At 49.9% G+C, this 20,967-nt stretch overlaps 1 protein-coding gene across 2 annotated transcripts in view; it reads right to left on the bottom strand.

The window, feature by feature from the left end:
• Dscaml1 (DS cell adhesion molecule like 1) overlaps nucleotides 1-20,967 on the bottom strand; it is a 309,575-nt gene that overhangs the window by 87,635 nt on the left and 200,973 nt on the right. The gene's annotated exons all lie outside the window — the stretch shown is intronic.

The raw sequence follows: 20,967 nt of genomic DNA, 5'->3' as shown, positions 1-20,967 counted from the left end.
TGAGAGGGGACAGAGAAATCAGGAGTATTATGTTAATCCCCGTTGGGATGGAACATTCAGCTACAGTGGTTTGCATGTTTGATGAAAATCAAAATGGGGTGGGGGAGTTGGGGATCCCTGCTGGGGACAGGAGGCTAAAGAAGCCTTTGGAAGAGAGCCCAGAAGACATAGCTAGCTGTGGGCCTCAGCCAGGCCAGGGCTCAACAATATGCTGGCCTTCAATGCTGTTTGGTGGCCATTGTGACCTAGGGGGTGGTGGCTTGAGATAATCTACATCTTTGGCTTTTGGCTCTTTCTCCTAATAGCTCGAAGTGTCCCTCTGCAGGAAAAGAGTGTAGCTGTCCATGGCCATTTGGAATGCCTCAGGTAGCCATAGGGAGAGGTTGGGGCATTGAGGGGTGGGAGGTGCTGATGGCATTTAAGCTGTTGGGGTCCTAGTTGATGGACGCCTGAGTGAGCACTCCAAATGCCAGTAGCATCCCTGTGAGTTTATGCCAGTGGGTCACTGGCTCTTAGCACTCTTAGGCTAAAAGAACATGTTGGAGACCTGTGCTTAATTATGAGCTCTACCTTGTCGAATGATGCTACTGTCACCATGCTCACGGACAGGAAAATGGTGGATGTGGTTAGTGGGACCTTTCCCTTTTATTGTCACTGTACACATCCTGACCCATTTTGTCATTCTCTTCTTTGGTGGCCTTGACAGAACTTCTACTTTCCCAAAAGTTAAATATTTATTGAACATCTGTTATACGCTAGGCAACAAGAGGACAATGCAGACCTGGGTGCGCAGGCGCAGGGAATGCCCTGGAGAGATGGAGGGAGGGACTAACTGCTGCATCCCCTGCCAAGAATTGACAAGGATCACTAGTAACCCTGGGAAGCTGAGAGCTTGGGAAGACCCCGTTCTGGGGCTTTTTGGGAACCAACTCTGTCCATATCTCAGCCTTGGCCACCCAGCCTGCAGATCCGTGAAACGGCAAGTCTCTGCCACCCAAAGTCATGTGGCCTGCGTATGCGACAGCTCTGGGGCACTGGTGTGGCACAGGGTGTCCTCTCTCAGAGAGCCCGCTTCTTATTCATCTGATGAGGGAGAGGATCAGGGGAGTGTTTTCACCATGTCTGTCTACTAGTCTCACCCAGAATCTTTCCAGCTTTCCAGAGTCTCATGGGTGTGGTGGTTTGGAGATAGGTTTTTGGGAGATGCTGGTCTGTGGGGCAGGGAGAGCCCTTGGTCAGAAGCAGTTGGAAGGACATTGTTCCCTGTACATGGGCAATCCTGCTCTCCTTTAGGAGAATGGGGAATGGACAGAACACACAGGTCATGGTCTCAGGGGTGTGGGGCATTAGATAGGGCCAGGACAACAGGCTTCAAGGATGCAGTTTATGAAGGAGACAGGTGGGCTTTTGGCTGCTCTCTGGGATCCTGGAATCTTGCTGCAGGGTTTTGTGCATGCCTCTCTCTGTGTGTGTATCTTGTACATGTTCATATGAGTACATGTAAAAGCCAGAGAGCCACAGAGAATGTCTGTCCATCTGTCTGTCTCTCCAAGTCTGAGTATCTCACCAAACTGGGAGCTACCAACCCAACTAAGCTGTCAGGTCACTGAGCTCCAGGGATCTGTTTCTGTCCCTGAGTGCTGGGATTAAGGTATACATGCCATGCCTGGCTCTTTATGTTGGTGCCTGGGGTCCAGACTCAGGTCCTCATGCCTCTTCAGAGCTAAGCCAGGGAGCAGGATTCTGAGAACACAAAGCCCTACTTCCCTTGCGTAGGTGCTAAGTTAAGGTGACAGTGTCTTTCCTGTCTTCTCCCAGAAGGTCAGAGAGCTGTGCCTCAGAGAGCCCTGCAGCTGCAAATTTTACTGAGATTCGATTGATGGAGACCTCATGACAGTCAGAGGGCTTGACAGAAGAAGCCAGGTTCTTCGGAAGCAGTGGCCTCTTGTTCTCTGCCCTGTGGGTGGCACCCAGGGACACAGGAGGCTGAGACTGGCAGAGTGGTGGCAATGCAGAGGGGGACTGAGGGTTTGGGGGTGGGAATTGTGCAGACCCCGCCACAGCCTTGGCAGAAGTAGGGTAAATCTTGCAGCTCCTGACCCAGCCTCTGTTTCTACTTTTGCCTCCCCAGCCTGTCCCCAACCCACACCCAGAGTGATGCTCTCAAGCCAAGTCAGATCACATGATGCATTAGTGGTAACCCCTCAGTGGGACCCTGCTTTACCCAATGTGACAGCAGTGCTTGGCACAGCATAGACGCTCATCTTCCAGGATGAATGAGTGAGCAATCTCTAACCACCAAGGAGAAGGTGACAAAGGCTCATCACCTCCAGGAAGCCCCTCCAGGTTTCTGAGAGTTCCTGAATCTGGCACAACTCGCCATCTCTTCTACTACACCCAATTGGACTTTTTCTTTCTTTCTTTCTTTTTTAATTTAAGACAGGGTCTCAATCTTAAGCTTAGTATGTACCCCAGGCTGACTCTATATTCATAGGGATCCTCAGCCTCCCAAATGGGGGGAATTACACACGTGAGCCACCATACCATGCTTTAAAAAATGATTGTTTCAAGCAGGCGAAACTCAAGACTAAGAAATATGGAAGTTTGTAAAAAATAAACAAATAAATAAACAAACAAACAATTTCCTCATGATCCTGCCATTCCACTTGAAAGGGGACAGGAAGCAGGCTTTAAAGGGTTTGTATGCTGTATTCACAGCAGCATTGATCCCAACAGCCAAGAGGACTCACCAATAGATGAGACGATAAACCAACCATGTGCTAGACAGACTCTGGAATACTCTTCAGCCTTGAAAAGCAAGGACTTTCTGACTCATGCTCATGGTTTTTGGGGTGGTCACCCAGGAGAGACAGAAAGCAGAATGGTTATTGCCAGGGCTTGGAGAAAGGGTTCTAAAGGGTTGTGCTGTAGTTAGTGAGCACAGGGTTTCAGCTTTGTAAGGTGAAATTGAGTTGAAATGCTGATGAACGACAGTAGCCTCCTTTTCCAGCATGGTTGCACCTTAGAGGCCAGCGTCCGATGCTCAAGGCAGAGACTCACAGCCTAGGCATGGGAGAACATCCCAGGAATTCTCAGCTCCATGGACTCAACAGGGCACATAGTGGGGATCCTGGAGGAGGCCCTGTGCTTGGGAGTTGTAGCCTGGAAGCCCCTTGGGTACCCCTCGTGGATACTGTGCATCTTGGCTTGGAGAGGGATCCAGGCTGAGCTTGGGAAGGGTCTTAATTTGTGTCAGGCTCAGCAAGGAAGACACCCTGTGACATATCCATCCATGATCTTGGGTTCCCAGACACTAAAACCCTGAGGATTAATTCATCAGGCCTTTGGCCTGTAACATCAGGCCTTGGTGGCCTGGGGAGACCTACACAGGCCTCACGAGGATGGCCACTTCAGAGAGACCTTTCCATGGTGCAGGCGAGAAAGAGTCTCAGGTCCTAAATCTGTGCAGTTGGGTTTAGAGAGTGAGGACAAAGGGTGGGTGGGAGAAGGCATCCTGAGTCCTCTCATGGACACTGGGGGCTAGGACCCAAGAGAAAAGCAGAGAGGCAGGGGGGGATAACTCAAAGACAGGGGGGCCAGGGACCCTCTATGGGGATATATGGCCTTTTGACCCGGGCAGGGCCACATCTGTACTCTCAGAGGCTCAGACCATGTCCACCACTGCACGTTCTAACCCAGGAAAGCGAAGCAGAGTATGGTCAGGACCAAAGTGGAGGTGTCAGGAGAGGGCTCCTAGCTCTGTCCAATGAATCAAGTAGCCTCAGTGGACATACCTGAGGCAGGAAGAGACTATGTGGATCAGAGGTAGGTCCTGGTCCATACGAATGTGGGTGGGACATGCCCAGCCAGAAACTGAAGCTGGAGCTGGTAGGCACTGGCGAGAGAGGGCTTTGCCGAGCAGAAGTCTCTGTGCAAGCCTGGATCCCCGCTTTCTGCAGCAGGTGATCCCAAGGACTTGTGTAGACATCATGGCCTCATATTTATGTTAAGTGAAGACCAGGCTGGGCATGCCAAAGCAATACCAAATATTCCCAGGTGTCATGGTGGTGTGGGCATGCGGGAGGAGTGATCTCTTTCATTTTTCTACCGTTTCTCTGCTAAGGGGAGGTAAGTGGCTGACTATGGAGAAATGCTGACATGGTTTCTTCAGGGTCACATCCAGACTCAGCTTCTGAAAGGCTAGAGGGTCCCATAGTTACCCCTAAGCTGTCTCGTTCCCTGTTGAATCCAGCCCTGAGACCAGTCCAGCTCTGAGTTTGTCTGACTTGGCATCCAACATGTCACACTTTGAGCCAGCCGTCTCCTACCTCGGCCAGCCATGGAGTTCAGGTTAGTGAGGACGCTTTGCTGGAAAAAGTTCTGTGGCTAAGGCGTGGGGGAGTGGGGGAGACAGGCATGGCAGACTTGAACACACTGGGCTTGGGGATGAGAAACCTGGCTTCTAGTTGGCTGTGTGGGTTCATATAAGCTTCATTAACCTTGTGGGCCTTGACTTCCCTGAAGGCTGAGTGAGGGAAGAGAACCAGTTGCTCTTGAGTGTCTCTTCTAAGCCTCATTTTCTTAGGGATTTGATGGTCTTCCCTCTACTGTTTGGGCAAGGATGGAGGGCTCAAGCCTTTGACCTCCATCCCAGTCAGTGCTCTGAGGGCTGCAGAAGGCAGGAGCCAATCTTTACACACACCCTGGGTTAAAGCCACTTTCCCCGTAGATAGAACAGCCCTATGATGGTGCTGCTGTTACTCACACACTTCTTGTTCCCTGTCAGAGGGACATGCCGGGTTCCACTTGTTCATCATGAAGCTTTTGTGTCCCAAAGCAGGGGAAGTCACTGAAGGACCCAGGATATCAATAGTATGGTGAGAGGAGTCAGAGGGCTGGCCCTCAAAATCCTGTGCCACTTTCTAGCTGGAAGGTGTGAGAAGATCTTGAACTTTCTGAATCCATTCCCTGGTAGAAGTAAAGGAACTATGGAATGTGACTAATGTGGTGGCTGAAAGGCAACAGGTGTTCGGGTACCTTAATCAAATGATTGACTCCGGGAAGTAGGGCATTCAGATTTAGATCTGGCTCTATCCAAGTCCAGGCTCTATCAGCTATCCCAGTTACCTCCTTACAGCTTATAGGTGGTCTTTTAAGTATAGAGGGTATGGAGGGACTTACTGGTGGCAGGAGAAGAGCGGGAATGGGCTGACTACTTCCCTGGGGCTCAGGCAGACTGTCACTTGGGCAACTGACTTCCAGAAGGGCTCAGCACTGTCCCCACAGAAAGCCCCAAGTAGCTGGGAGCCCAGAGGCTGAAGATCAGGTCTCAAGAGGGACAGTCTAAGATAGAACCTTGGAAGAGGCTGCTACAGCAGCCAGTTTTTTCTCTTTCCCAGAATCCTTTTCTCTACAGCTCTTTCTCTGAGCCAGGATTAGCACACATCTCTCACTCTCCTATTGCAACAAGATTTTATTTCTAATTATGCTGTAATAAAACTGGAGCTCTCCCAGGCTCCCTTTCAAATGACTTGTATACACACTGCCGATTGGACCCTCCTCGGCCCCATTGTAATAGCGGCTCCCTGACATTCATTAGACATGCATGAGAGGGGCGCTTTAAGAATAGAATTGCATTTAAATGGATTTGCTGAGAGAGGAAGATGAAAAAGAGAGAGACACAGAGAGAGAGAGAGCTCAGAGGGAGGGGGTGAGGGAGAGAGGTCTGTTGAACAAACTATGAAAACAAGATGCCATAATAACAGGGTGCTGAAATAAGCCTCTTTATTCCTTGTCCTCATCCGCTGCACATGGCAGAGCCCAGCCAGAGGCGACAGCCTCCAACCCCCCAATCTCCATCCTACTTCTATGCTCCCTGCCAGAGCTCCAGAGCTCCTCGCTCCATGTGTCCCCATGTGTCAGATGGGATCTGCTGCTATTGGAATGGGCGAAGCTGCCTCAATCCTGCAGAACTTCCATAGCCAAAGGCAGCGAGGGACAGCCCAGGGTCCCTGGGCTTGAGGTAGGAGGTGTTTGCCGGCCCTTACCTATAGGGCTTGGCTCTCTCCTCTGTTCCTTGACTGTTCTCTGAAGGACCAACCCTGGGGGGCTAAGTAAGAAAAAGAGGACTCGCCTGCAACCCCAGAGAGCACCGCAAAGACTATTGGCTGTCGTGTACCAAAAGCCTACTTCGTGTCTTGCTAATGGGAGCATCTAATCGATTCTCTTTGCTACGGCCAGATACTCTTCAAATGGACATCTAATATCTGAGAACTACCATGACTTCCTATGCTTGTTAATTTAGTGGGACAGCCCACCTCTGGTCTTCCACTGTGCCAGTTTCCCCCTCGCAGGCTTGGTGCTATGAGGAATACTCCCTCCCACCCCCCACTACTCACCATAGCTCACTCTGATATCCTAAGACCTGGTCCATACCCTCTTCCCCCAGCAGACCCTCCCACATCTCTGCCTTGAGCATAGGCTGATCCGCCAGAGCCCAGACATCGTACCTGTGGTACCACCACCACAGTTCTTTGGCACAGCCCCAGTATAATGGAATGGGTGCTAGCCACAGCCAGTATGCTACTTCTTATTGTATTTGATCCTTGCTGCAGCCTATAGGAAACAGAATGGATTAGTCAGTTGTCTATTGCTGTGCTAAAACACCATGACCAAGTCAACTCATAGACGGAAGGGTTTATTTGGGCTTATGGCTCCAGAGGGATAAGAGTACATTAGCATCACCACGGGGAAGTGTGGTAGCAGACAGGCACAATGTCTGAAGTAGTAAGCAGGGAGCTCACATCTTAAACCACAAGCAGGGAGCCGGAGAGGAAGTCGGGGGTGGTGCAAGTCTTTGAACTCTCAAAGCCCACCAGTGACATACTTGCTCTGACAAAGCCATGCCTCCTAAGCCTCCTCCAATAGCACCATCAACTGAGGGGCAAGTATGCAAATGCTGGCGGCTAGAGGGGACACCTATCATTCAAACCACAGCAACTTGGCCCAAATCTCAAAGTCTGGTGTTATCCAAAGCAGCTTTGCCAAGTTCTTCCAGGTCAGCTGAGGGACTCCCCGTTGTTCTTTCCCACAGAGGGCACTGCCGGTTCTGTGCAAAGGCTGCACAGACTCTGAGAGTCTAGCTAAGGAGGATCCCTCTCCCCTGCCAAACAGTTCCTGATTTGTGCTGTTGGGCTAGATCCTGGGGTCTGCAGGGATCTCAGTGGCTCCTGACCACAGTCTCCGGGTCATTTTTGGACTCCCAGATACAATGCAGGCTTCTTCAAGACATCACGCATCGTTCTTCTGAACCCCATGATGCCCGGTCAGGGATGAGAATTCTGACCAGATTGTATTGTTAAGAAAGTACTAGAAGCATCCAGAAGAGTGGGCTCTGTCACCTCTCAGCCCTGTGGCCTGGAGGCAGGTCTCATGAGGGCTCCCACCCCCTACTAGACCCTCAGCCCCCTCTGGAGTGGGAATAAGCGCCCACACCCCTTGCAGTCTGCTGGGAGGAGGCGGTGGCTGCTGCAGTACTGTGCCTCCCGGGTGCTCATTTCTGCCTCTGCTTCATTAACTTTCTCTGGTGTGTTGGTGACAATGACAGGGAATGAGAACACTGGTTTGACTACACTCCAGAGGGAGTGCAGCTAAGAAGAAAACAGCACCATGACCCCTCAAAGCCATCTAGCACAAGCCCCTGTGCTGTTCCAGGGGCATGATGGAGGCAGGGAGACCTCCCGCCTTTCTGTCCTTACAGTAGCTGTTTCCCGATTGTCCACCCCAGGGCCTGCCTGCTTCACAGCCTCCGGTGTCTACACACTGCGAAGGGGAACTGTGACAGCAGGTAGAGCCTCTAAAAGGCGGGAACAGCTGTGGGGGTTCACATGTCTCTGTCCCCCACTGTCCAGCACAGCCCCAGCTGAGCACCCAGTAAAGCCTGGTGTGTGTCAACGATCGACTGTGGACTCTGCAGGGCAGGCAGGGCCATCTCCTGTCCCTGTTCCGGCCTTAGCTGCAGTCATGCTGCTTTTGTGGTGGCACTCAGATAGACTGTGAATCAAATGAATGAATGTTTGAATGAGGGCAGGAATCGTGGCCTCTTTGTTCCATGGTAAGTCTTTGGCTTTGGTGCTGAAGTCAGATAGACCTCTGTTCCTCTGTGCATTCTCTCGCAGGCACCTGACCCCTTGGACTCATTTTTTCTGTATCCCTAACTGTGCTACTATCAGTACCAATCAGAGGTCAGAGTGGTCCTGCCTTAAAGAGCCTGCCCTGGAGCCAAACTTTGATTGTTCCCTCAGGGATGCTATCAAAGTCATGACCAACAGCTTGCTGGAAAACGATCCCACTCAACACCCACTTCCTGTGGTGACTGCATCGTGTGTTGGTCTCAGATCACCCCACATCCCATAGTCCTATGCTTAGAACCCTCATGGTACCCCTACGGCAACAGAGGGGTTCCGTCAGCACTGGGAGCTGAGCAGCCGAATGGTGCGGCACCCACCCAGCCGGGTACGCCAGGAATCTCTTGAGCAAAGGCAGAAATAGCCATAGGTCCATCTGCATGTGTCTTTCCAGATCTCAAAGTAAGTCAGGTTTATCAAAAGGATTCAGATACACAAGTGCTAGACCTCAGTTGTCCTGGACCCCCGCCGTCTCCCTGCCTCTGTGTACCCTCAGGCACCTTGTCTGGGCAGTCCCCAACCTGCCTCTCCTCACCTCTGTGCATCACCATGTTCCTTGCCCCTCCAGCTGGTCCTTACTTGGCTTTCCTCATGAGGTTGGCAAAGTGTGGAATTTTACAGTGTTTGAGTGGATGGCTTGCTTTCCTGGGTGGTGGTGGGTGGGAGAGGAAAAGAGAAGAGTGGGAGAACATTTCTCTCACTGGTCTGTTTCCACTATGCACCTGGCACGGTGTTACAGAATCCAGTGGTCCATGCATCTGGCATGGTGTTATGAGAGGAGAGGCTTTAAGACCACCTGAGTAGAAGCCTGAAGCTGGATGGTAACTGACTCTCCTTATCTCACACACAGACACCTCCCCCCCTACAACTTTGATAGGTTTAATTTATAAATGAACCCAGAGATTAGTGACAATAAAAATAAATAGAAGTATTGCAAGAGTTTATAATGTGAACCACCTGACTTTTTCTCTCTCCTAAAATATATTCTCCTGTGTTCATCCTTCTTGTGATGATGTGAGATGAGACAGTTCCCACGTGACAAGCTGAGGTGAGGTGAATGCTCCTGGCACTGTGACATTGCCTCAGGCTGCTGGTGACCTTCTGATGAATGTCAGGAGGACCTCTGAGAAGGCAGATGCTGGTTGTCCACAGGTAAGAAAACCACACACAAAAAAAAAGTGAAACTCGTTTAAGGTTGTCTTCCTGCTCTATTGTCCCCGTCAGCCCTCAGAGGCCTGAGGTATCATCCTGTTCTGTGGATAGAAACCCGGGATTTTGAAGATTCAGAAATGAGCCCAAGATCACTTGGGGGATCTCTGTTGGGATTTGACCTGAATTGCTGAACTCCATAGCTCTTTAGGCAGAGGCCTCACTTGGCCCATAGTTCCTGGCCCAAATGCTCTGGGCCCGTTTGTTGACTTTAAGAGTTGGCAGTGATGGCGATGCCAGAGTGTCACAAGCATGGCCTGAACAGTGTCAGTAAAGGCTCCACATGGAGCTGGGGTCACAAGCGAGGGTTAATTGCAAATTTTTGCTATTTATTTTTATTTCTTTTTTCTTTTTCTTTCTTTTTTTTTTTTTTTTTTTTTTGAGAGTAGGTCTTGCATTTTAGCCCAAGCTAGCCTCAAACTCAAATAAAACCTCTTGCCTCAGCCTCTGGAGTGCTGGGATTACAGGCCTGAGTTACCGTGCCTCCCCTGCTGTGTTTGTAAAGTAGAGAAACTGGTTCCACCAGCTCCTGAGGGGGCACCCTCAGACTGGCGCCAGCATCCCTAAAGATAGACCAGTTGAAATTCTGGACCCATTCACCAGGCATGTGCAGTTTCCCGCCTCTTAGTCTCTGACATTTTCTGTGCCATTGAAGATGAAACTGTACTCCACTCAACACTGAGTCAGCTCTGGCCTCAGCTGTCCCAACTCTGGCATTTTCTGCATTCCTCCAAGCTCTGCATGCCCCAGCCTTCCTGTGCCTCCTTAAACATGCTCTGTGGACCCAAGGCTGGGCAACAAGGCCCCCTTTCCCCTGCCCCAGGCCTACTTTGAACCTGACCACTTTCTCAGCACCCCTCTTGTCTCTGTCCTCATCATGACTTGAGGGCATTGGTTACCTTCTTTTGTTTGCTACCTTATCACCTGAGTTTTCTGCTAATAATGTTTTGGCTTGAAGTTGCCATCAGTATCAGGCCCTACAACTGTGTAAAGGGATAGAGACTTGGAGGGACACGGTTAGGGGGAAAAGAAAGGAGTTTAGAGACACCATACTTGGGAAATCTGAAGTTCTCACCCCCATGAAATTCCAGTCCTGAAATAACAGAGGAGGCAAACAGCCCTGACTGAGTGGCTACTGTGTATTAAGTACTGAGTACTTTGCCACACCTTGCCAGACAGCCTAATCCTCCAATGAACAAATAAGAAAAGCAGGACTCAGGTATGTTGGGTAAATCACCATATATGTCCCAGGCCTAGGAAGTGAGCCCAGGTCCAAAGAAAGGTCTCCTCACGCATGTTGCCAGCTAACCTGGTTCTGCATTCTGCTTAGAGTTCCCCTAGGGACACATGCGGATGGTGAGGTAGAAATAGAAGAAAAGTGTATGCGGTGGTTGCCATGAGTGATAACGGCCCCCCTAGGCTCAAATATTTGAATACTTAGTCCCCATTTGGTGGAGCTGTTTGGGAAGAACCAAGAGGCGGGGTCTTGTCAGGGGAGGTATGTCACTGTGGGTGGGCTTTGAGGTTTCAAAAGATTCTGGCCATTCCTAGTTTTCTCTCTCTCCCTCTTCCTTTCCCCTCCTCTCCCTCCCTCCCTCCCTCCGTGTGTGTGTGTGTGTGTGTGTGTGTGTGTGTGTGTGTGTGTCTGCTTTCTGACTTTTCAGATGTGCGCTTTTAGCTGTCCCTGCCATCATGTCTTCACTCTGCCATCATGAGCCCTAAGTACCTGCAACTGTGAGTGAAAATTAAATGCTTTCTTTTATAAGTCGCCTTGGTCATACCACCTTGATCACAGCAGCAGGGCAGTGACTGACACAACATATTTGTTCCTTTCCTTGTTCTGGGGACGAAATGCCTGACAGACATAACTTGAGGGAAGAGGGTTTATTTGGGCTCCTAGTGTAAGGGGATAAAGCCTCTCTTGTTGGGAAAAGAGTGGTGCCAGGGGCTTGGCAGGAGTATGGGGCCGTGACTCCTTGTCTCCTCACGTGGAACGGAGGCAGAGGAATGTGGGTATTTAATCTGGCTTTCCTTTCTCCCCGTTTTCAGGTTGGACCGTGGGAAGGGTTATCGCCCTGATAATTCAGGGTGAGCCTTTCCTTCTCAGCCAACCCTCTCTGGAAATACCACCACAAGCATGTGTGTCCCCTAGGCGATTCCAAAGCCAGTCAAGCTGACGATGAAGACTAACAATCACAGGGCGGATTGAAGACACTCCTCTGCTGCCTACTTCCCAGCTGTGGCCCCGCCCCTTTGGCCCCTCCACTGGAGGCAATCACTGGAAGGAACCCCAGGAGTGGCTGGCTCAAGAGGGAGAGGGCCTGTGGCCTGGTGTAATTTACCCATAAGCCCACAGCCACTCTGTGGGGGCATCCTAGCATATCAGCAGTCACATGATCAAAGAACAAGGAGGAATTAATATCCCTGAGGTGGTCTGGAGCCTCTGATACCAGCAGAAAATTACAGGACACGAGATGAACGTATTACAGAGGGTAAGGGAGGGAACAGGAGATTTCCGTGGCTAATCCTGTTAGTGAGACAATTTCTTATCAAACTCATTATGCTTTTGAAAGGAGGGGAGAGGGTGGTAGAGAGTGGGCCAGGATGGGGGAAGGTGGGGGGGGGAAGAAGGGAGAGAGACAGGAGCACTGTGGCTGCTCAGAGGTGCCTAATCCTAGCCAGGCTCTCTGTTCAGCTCATGAGGTTTGAGGTAAAAAATTTCCCTAGGCGCCAGCTCCCTCCTCAGCAAATGCCATCCAGGGAGGCAGCTGTTCCTGTCCTAGTCACAGGACAGAGTGAAGCCCCAGCCTTCACCTTCCTTCTTTGACCCATACCACATTGTGTCTGCCTGTACGGGTCACAAGGATCACACCCAATCTACGCAAATGTTAAAAAATCCAAAGACTCACTTGTCTACGGAACGCTTTCTTTTATGGGCCCTCAATGTTCTCAACTTGCCTCCCTCCTGAGGTGGGGTAGAAAAGGAAGTAAAAAAGCTCTCTGGCATTCACTAGCTGAGCATCCTTGAGCAAACGCTTTAGCTTCTCTGGGAGGGCATTTCCTCAGCTTGAGCATAGAGCAGAATCACATCGCGCCCCGTGTTCTTCACAGGCTCCCATTGAAGACGGAAGGGGGTGGGCATGCAGAAGGGCTGCCATCTGTGAAACTTCTACATAAGGGAAGGGACTGTGCTATTTTGAAGCCGAGACAACAGGTTCAGCTAGGCTAAGTGTCTCTCTGGCGTAAAAAGGCTGGATATGGCGTCTCAGGGCTTGAGCCTTTAGTTTCAATTCCTGGCGTTTCCTGCTTGCATGAAGTCACTCCATCACCCTGCCTCTGACTAATGAATCAGAAGGAGAAGGCGCGTGGTGTGCACAAACCTGAGTGCTTGCTTATTAAGGGCTATAGCATGCGTAGCATTGCCTCAGGTCGGCCTGGAGGACCAAGTCTTTATGGAAGATACGGCTTGTTGTCTACCTCGTATCTATTCTCCCTTCCTTCCGAATTTGCTTGGGTTGGTAAGTGCCCATCACTGCTTGTTCTAATGCTTGTGAAGATGAGCTTGTGAAGGGAGGGTGGGGAAGGGCTTCCAGAAACCTCTTATTTTCTAAATAAAAAGGAGAGGCACTCAGGACAGATCAAAGATGTAAGCATAAAAATGAAAATGATAGATGTCTTAGAAGAAAACAGGGGGAAGCTTTGTGAGACTGAATTTGCCAGTGGTTTCTTGGCCATGACACCAAAAGCACAGACAAGGAATGAAAAAGTAGGTGAAACGGTCTCCATTAAAATTTAAATTTTCTGCCACTGAAGAATTTAATAAGCAACAAAGTGTAAAAGTCTCCATGAAATGGGTGCAAGTCATATATCAAATCAAGAACTAATATCCAGACCGGATGAAGAATATTTACAAAGCAAACAGCAAAACCCAGCAAGCTGGTTTAGAAATGGTTGAAGGACCAGGATAGACATTTCTTCAGGAAGAAATACAAGTGGCCAAAAGGTAAATGAGAAGAGATGTTTCACACCAAAGAAACAAAAACCCCAAAGCAGTGAGCTTTTGCCACGTACTTTGTTAGGATAGCCGCCGCTTTTAACCCAGACAAACCCCAAGGCAGAAGCAAGAATGTGGAGAAATGAGAACCTTTGCGTGATGAGGGCGGGAGCATGAAATAACACAGCTGGTGCGGAAAATGGCACCGTGGTTCCTTGAAAACGTAAAATCACCACACACTGCAGAAGCTCCACTTCTGAAAGCAGGGAGGGTGACACAGAAGTATGTGTACACCAAAGGCCAAAGGCGAAAGCAATCTAAGTGTCCACGGACGAGCGAATAACCAGTCTGCTGCCAATGACACAACAGAATACTATTCAGCCTTAAATTGGAAGGAGCTGGCCAGATGGTTCAGTGGTTAAGCGCTTGTGCGCAAGTGTGAGAACTGAAGTTTGGATCCCTAGAACCCATGTAAATGCCACTTGGGTGTGCTGGCCTGCTTGTAATTTTAGCCTCAGAGGGTGGAGACAGCGGATACCCCTCTCATTGAATAAAGTGGAAGAGCAATTGATGATGATTCCCAACATCAATCTTGGACAGCCACATGCATGCATTCTCACCTGCATGGGCCCCCCTTCACATGTGTGCCCACAAGCATGCAAAAGGATGTATACGCTCACATGCATAGCACACATACATGATCTAGGAAAGGAAGAGAAAAGGAGATTCTGACACATGCTACAACACAGGCAAACTTTGAGAACATTATCCTAGGGGCTATAAGCTATACACAAAAGGATAAATACTGCTCATAAAGAAAGTGTAGTGACTGACAGAGACTATGGGGAAAGAGAAGAGGAGACTACGTTTCTACATGGATACCATGGTCTGAATCTGGTATGTCTCTGAAAACCCCTAGGCTGAAGGCTTGGTTGCCAGCCTTGGTTGGTGCTACTGGGAAGAAATGTCATCATTAGATGCTGGAGCTAGTGAGAGGAAATCGGGTCACTGGAGGTGCTCTGAGTATTGGGACACTGCCCGCTTCCTGTGTCCTTTCTTTCCTGGTTTGTGCATCACACATACATTGCCCCCATGACACGCTGCCTCTCTGGTACCTGAAAGATAAGGGGAGCTGTGTGTGCTGTGTAATAGTGGACCAAGACCTTCGAGACCGTCAGCGAAACAAACCTTTTCCTCACATGTGGTTCACCTCAGGTATTTTACCACCGACTCACATGGTAGGTCGGTGAAAACATTTTAGAAGCTGGTGGTATATGATAGTTGTATGACAGCGTGAACAAGCTCGGGGCCGCTGCACTGACACTGTGGTTAAGATCCACACTGATATCCTATCAAAACCCGGACGCCATCACACAGTAAGACACAGATGCCATCAATACAACCGTATCAGGTACTGGCCTGTTTCCCTTGCTCCTCCTGGGAAGATATTCATGAGAGGCTCAGGAGCAAGATGGTATCTTATAATCACAAGGACGGTAGAGCAGAAAAGGTCAAAAGGGCAGGACTCCTAAGCGACTGGGCACTCATCCTGTTCCATGTGCAGAGCAATTCTCTGATTTGGCTGAGCCACTGTGTGTGGTTGGCTTTGATGACAGGCAGCCAAGTGCAATGCTATAGCATTGAAACAAAAGCTCATTGCCTCTGACTGCTTCCACCCTCCTCTGGGATCTTCTGTTTCTGCCTTGTGGCATGGTGATGCCGACAGCCTCGGAGAAGGCCATGCTCTGTGTGCCTGCTCATGCTGGGCCCTCAGCACAGACTCTTTCTTCTGGGCAGCCTCTTTTGTTAGGATGGCCTTCCTCATCCAGTCTGGACTTTCTATTAGTTACTGCATTGTCTGAGCTCCGCTCACACATGCATCCATCTCTCTTAGAGTGTTGATCACTTTTTTCAAGGTTGGCTATTTTCTTGCCATCCTTTTAGCTGGCAAGCATCTTGGACGTCAGGATTTTATTCAGATCTGGACCCTGGTGCCCAAGTGGACATCATGTCTTTGATAGGTGCTCAGTACTTACTGAGTAGAGCTTTAGTGACCTTCAGGGGCTCACAAAGTAAGACACAGAACTAGAAACATGCTTAGAGGCTAGATGGCATCAGAAGCAAGACTAGGAATTTTCTTTTCTAGGTTCATGGCCAGCATCTAATTGTTTCCCAGTTCTGTCACCCTAGCAGGGAGTCCAGAAGGAAGCAGGAAGAAATGAAAATATGGAGACAGAGGAACCTACGGACATACCCTTCATGAAATCCTGCTGAACTCTAGATCTGGGTTAGGGACTAGGTCTGATGTTTTAGTCAAGTCATCTATGTCGCCATGTGACTGACGAGAGACAGGTGCAGCTCCACCTTGGATTTCCATATGAGGGACAGGGCCCTGAGGAGCCTAGTAGGCTGGCACATGCCCTGGGGAAGGATGGGCACATTTTTATAGTTACCTGTCTAGAGACTGGTAGTCCCTTGCCAACCTCTTCCAATTTTACTGTATTGAATTGGTCTGGGGAAAGAAGTATTAGTAATGATATGATGTGGTGACACTTTTCCAGGAACAGGGGAGCAATGTCTCTTTCCGGTGATGACACAGGAGAGCACCAGTATCCTCAAGATGGGATGGAAGTTAGACTAGATTTTGGATGGGGAAAAATCCATCAGGATGAGGGCTTTGGGCGGTCTTTCTGTGAAGGTGGAGTCCAGTGCTCCAGGAAGAGGCTATGTAGGGACTGGCAGGAGTCAGGAGCTGACAGAATCGAGCAGAGGATACTCGAGCTGACAGACCGTTGCAGGTAACCTAGGACTAAGAGCCCAGGCCACTTCCCTGGAATAGCAAGGGCTTTGGTACCCTTAATGTCTATAAGAGGCTATTCCGCTCTGCTCTCTTCCTGCTCTCTGTGCCCTAAGCAGAGTTTGGGGGACTCCCCAGCTTTACTCCTTTCCTTCCATCCCTGGAGGTGCCTGAGGCCAATAAAGGGGGTAAAGTCAGTGGGGCTGGAGAGGGAGCCAGGCTGTAGCTTCTCAGGATCTCCTGCCTGCCTCCTTCAGGCCCCAGACCCTCTTCTTCTTGCCTTTTATGTGAACTGAAATCCAGGCAGCAGCCCCAGGCACTAGCAAACCGTTCCGTGGAGTGCAATTTACACCGTCTGCCTCCATCTTAAGCATCCCTGGCTTTGTGCGGCCAGAAGCAAGATCGGGGGTTCAACCAGAGAAGGGGCTTCTGGGTTCAGCTTGGGCTGGGAAGTACCCTAGAGTGGCAGTAATCTAGAGGGGATGGGTCTGAGCTCAGGAGAGGAGCAGAGAGAGGGAAGGACACACAGGGAGGAGGGTGGGTGGTGAGAAAGCAGAGAAGGCGTCAGTGGCTCAGATGTGTTACAGTTTTAGGGTTGTGATCCTCAGTTAGGGGTCATTTCAGTCCCAGGGGACAGACATTTGTCTGGAGAAAGTCTGGAGATTTTTTTTTTGTCATGACAATATGAGGGAAACTTGCCACTGTCATCTAGTGGGGTAGCAGAGGTCAGGAACGCTAAACATTCTGCAGACATGAGGCATGTCCAGTGAAGGAGGCATCTGAGGCCCAGATGTCAGTGGTGCTGGTGGCTCACAGGCAAGAGCGGAAGAGAGGAACTTGGGCACCCAGTTCAGCCAGTGTCGCAGTGGGATACTCTAGGGACCATGGGAGGAGTAGTGGTCAGGATGAGACTCTGCCCTCTGCTCCTGGGCAGACAGCTTTGGAGGGGGTAGAGTAAGAAGGAGGCTTTCTGTACAACGTGGGTGCCCTGAGCTGAGATCCCACCATGAGGAGCTCTCAGCATGACCAAAGTCAAGGAGTGCTGTGAAGCACAGTTGTGAGGGTTGGTGGGGGTGAGTTAGGCTAAAGGATACAGGGGACTTGGAGAAGGACTGGCCTGGAGCTGGGAGCTTGGCTGGGAGAAACAGATGGGAAAAGGTGAGCTTCAGCCCTGAGGCTCTGGCCTCTGCTGAGAGCTCCTTGGATGTCACAATGGTTAATCTTCAGTGCTAACTGGATTTAGAGTCACCTACGAAGCATATCTGTGGACGTATTTGTGCGGACATTTCCAGAGAGGTTTAATGAGAAAGGATGATTGGCTGTGAGGTAGGTGACACCTTCCCGTGGGCTGGGAGTCCATTGAGAGGCAGAGCTCCCATTTCTCTATTTCTCTAGTCTTTCCGAAACTGAGCAAGTGGCCTCACACTGCTGCCCCTACAGCTGGAGCCACTCCTACTTCTACGCTTTCCCCCACCATGACAGACTGTATCTCTGCCAACCATGAGCCAAAGCAAGCCTTTCCTCCCTTAAGGGGCTCCTTGCCCAGTGTTTGGTCACTGCAGAGAGCGAAGTAACAAATACAGGTGGGTTTCCCAAGTCAGCTTAGACAGGTGTGGGTGCTGGGTTGGATCCCAGTGAACTTTTGGAGACCTTTTGGGTTGGAAGGCCATGAATCTGACAAGGGAGAGACTGAAGAACTCAAGGGCTGGACATGTTGGTATTTTAGTGACAATGGTGTCGGAAATATTAGCGTAGCTAAATGCAGATACCACTTGCTGATCATTGCTGTGGTTGGAGGTTCCCTTCCAACAACTTGTATTGACATTTAATCCCCACAGTTACAGCATCAAGAAGTGGAGCCTTTTAGAGGTAATCCTTCACAATTCTCATGTGTAAGTCTACTATGTTGGAAGTAGTGGATGGTCAACCTCCCAGTCATGTGATGTTTTTCACCATATTATAATAAGCATGAAGGACCTGGCTACATGAGTCCCCTCACCTTGGCCTTCCCAGTCTTCACAGCCATGAGCCTTTTGTGTGTGTGTGTGTGTGTGTGTGTGTGTGTGTGTGTGTGTGTGTGTGTTTGACTTATTTGCCTGGAGTATCTTGTTATGGCAGCAAAAGATGGACTAAGGCAATTGTCTACTTTGTGCCAGGCACAACCCTAGCATTTTTAATGGAGTATTGCGTTTAACCAACAGCTCTATTACCACTATGGCTCCCCTCTCAGCTGTCACATGCCCATAGATTTGTATTAGTTCTTTCAAATCCACCCCTCCCTTTTTTTTTCTTTTTCTTTTCGGTTTGCCTGATGCACATCAATAGATTGGTCAAACATCAATAATCTATCTTATGCCTAAGACTGGAAAATAGCCAGCTCTTGCGTGGATGGGATGGTTTAAATGAGAATGCCCCCCTTCGGCTCATATACTTGAATATTTTGTCCCCAGCTGGTCGAACTGGGAAGGATTAGAAGGTGTGGCCTGTCACTAGGGCAGGCTTTGAGGCTTCAAGATGTGAGTGCTTAGCTGTTGTCTCAATCACTTTTCATCAGCTGCCTTCACTTGGCAGTCATGGACTCACCTTCTGAAACCAGTAAACTCTTCTGTAAGTTGCCTTGGTCTTATGACAGCAATAGAAAAATAACTAAGACAATGGGAAAGCCAAAGTCAGAACCCAGGCTATTGACTCCTGGCAGGGCTCTTTCTAGAGTCTTCTAGGACTAGAACTGGCACTTTTGTAACCTTCAAAGGAGACCTGGAATATAGTTCCTGGCTATTTATATGAGTGTCTTGGTGAGGTCCCTGGGGCCTGAAGAACTGGCCTAAGATCCTGCCCTTGCTGTCTATTCTTCAGGTGATGGTTTTGATCTGTGTACCCACACTTCCCCACTACCCACCTTCTCTTTACTCATTATTGCAAAAATCCATCTCATTGTAATCATGATGCAGTAGCATGGCATGCATTAAAAAGCCTTTTCTTTCTCCCTTGGCTCTCAGCTATCCAGAAGGGTCCTAGGATGAAAGATGGGTACCAAAGCCCTAGGCACAGGCAGCAGGAGTACAACCCTCCCCAGATTATGGGAAACCAAGGCTCACTGGTGAACTCCAAGTAGGAGGTTCTCAGGCCAGAGCTGAGAAGAACTAGTACACCCAAGGAGACTGGCTAGTCACGGCCCTCCTCTCCTCACGGCAGGAAACAGCAGACCTCATGCATCTTCAGGTCTCTCCCCGGTGGGAAGTGAGACTGTAGTCCAGGAAAGCCAGCATGGAACCATGGGAAGGGAAACCTGGAGCCTGACCAGTTCTTGGCAAACTGCTTTTCTCCCTATGCTTTGGCTTCTTTGTGCGAAACAGCACGTTATGCTAGCTTTAGGCCTTGCCTGTTTTCCACACTGATTTTGTCATTCTTCTGTCTCTCCATGCAGGGGTGTCTGTGTTGCTGTGGTGATGTTTAGAACCTTTCACCACTCATACAGGCTTTTCCAGACAAAGCCCTGGCCAGATTCCCCAAGCAGGTCCCTGCTTGCCCTGTTCCAGCCCCCCAGAGCCTCCCTCGGCACCTGATCCTTTTTTCCTTTGGGCCTTTGAGGGCTCCTACCCTCACTCTGTCCATGACTGACACTATATTTTCTCCGCTTCCCCTTCTTCTGAAAAACCCTTGAGACCACTCTGAGTGGGGAGGCCATTCAGATTGTTCCTGGTTTTGTATAACCTGGCCCTGTAACCACCATTTACTAGACAACTCCCTGGTAAAGCCATGCCCCTTGAGGACAGGGCGATGTCTGTTCTGACCCATTGTATCCTCAGCGTCTTCCACAGTGTTTGACACAATCACTGGATAGATGTGGTGTGGTTGCAATGACCTCCTGGGCATAGAAGGCCAGGAAGAAGGTGTGCAGGATGGGGTTCAAGGAGCGGGGAAGGGAATGGGTGGAATAACCTCATGGCCTCTTCTGGGGAGAGAGAATGGGTTTCACAGGCTGCTGATGACAGGGGCCCTCCAACTTGTATATAGTTTTGGCTCAGGGCGGTGGCAGGCTGTCTGGGTTTCCGGATCTGACAGCACTGAGACCAGGGCATGGCAGCAGCCCTCTAAAATTCTGCCAGACTGGAAGCCAGAAGAGCTGGGCCCAGAAATTCACGCATTGCAGGCCCAGAGGAAGCCACTCAAGCCCTCTCTACTCCCAAGAAGAGACTGTTCCTTCAACACATCACAGCCACCTTTTCCCCCTGTTCACCAGAGAGCACAGGCCAACCCCCATGCAAATGCCACCCATTCTGTGTGCCCTCCCACACCCTCTTGGAATCATTCCTGGCTCTGAGCTCCAGCAGGTGGCATGTGACTTCATCAGATGTCAGTCACACTGAAAGGCTGACATGTGGGTGTCCTTGGCAGAAGGGCAAGTCCTCTGAGGCCCAAGGTTTGAAGATCACAAGTTCCTGGAAAGCAATGGACCTCTCAGACCTGAGATCAAAATGTTCTTAGTTCTTAGCCAGTGTCTAACAGCAGGTACTGTGATGAACAGATGGGCAGATGGGTGGTGGATGGATGGTCAGAGGTGGAGCTCAGCCTCCTTCTTCTAGATCCGGGATAATCACATCTGTGTCATATGGAGACTGCAAGGCTTGCAGACGTGATATAAACCAGAATATGAAAAACTTATTATTTTTATTCTCCCTCCCAATTTTTTATTCTGCGTCTGTGTTTCTGCCCTTGTGACACCCCTCCTAACTCTGCCTGCTGAGATACACCAAATGTCACATGCCATCATCCAAATC

The sequence above is a fragment of the Meriones unguiculatus genome, chromosome 1 (assembly GCF_030254825.1).
Source record: "Meriones unguiculatus strain TT.TT164.6M chromosome 1, Bangor_MerUng_6.1, whole genome shotgun sequence".
Taxonomy (NCBI): domain Eukaryota; kingdom Metazoa; phylum Chordata; class Mammalia; order Rodentia; family Muridae; genus Meriones; species Meriones unguiculatus.
This window is presented reverse-complemented; position numbering and strand designations above follow the sequence as displayed.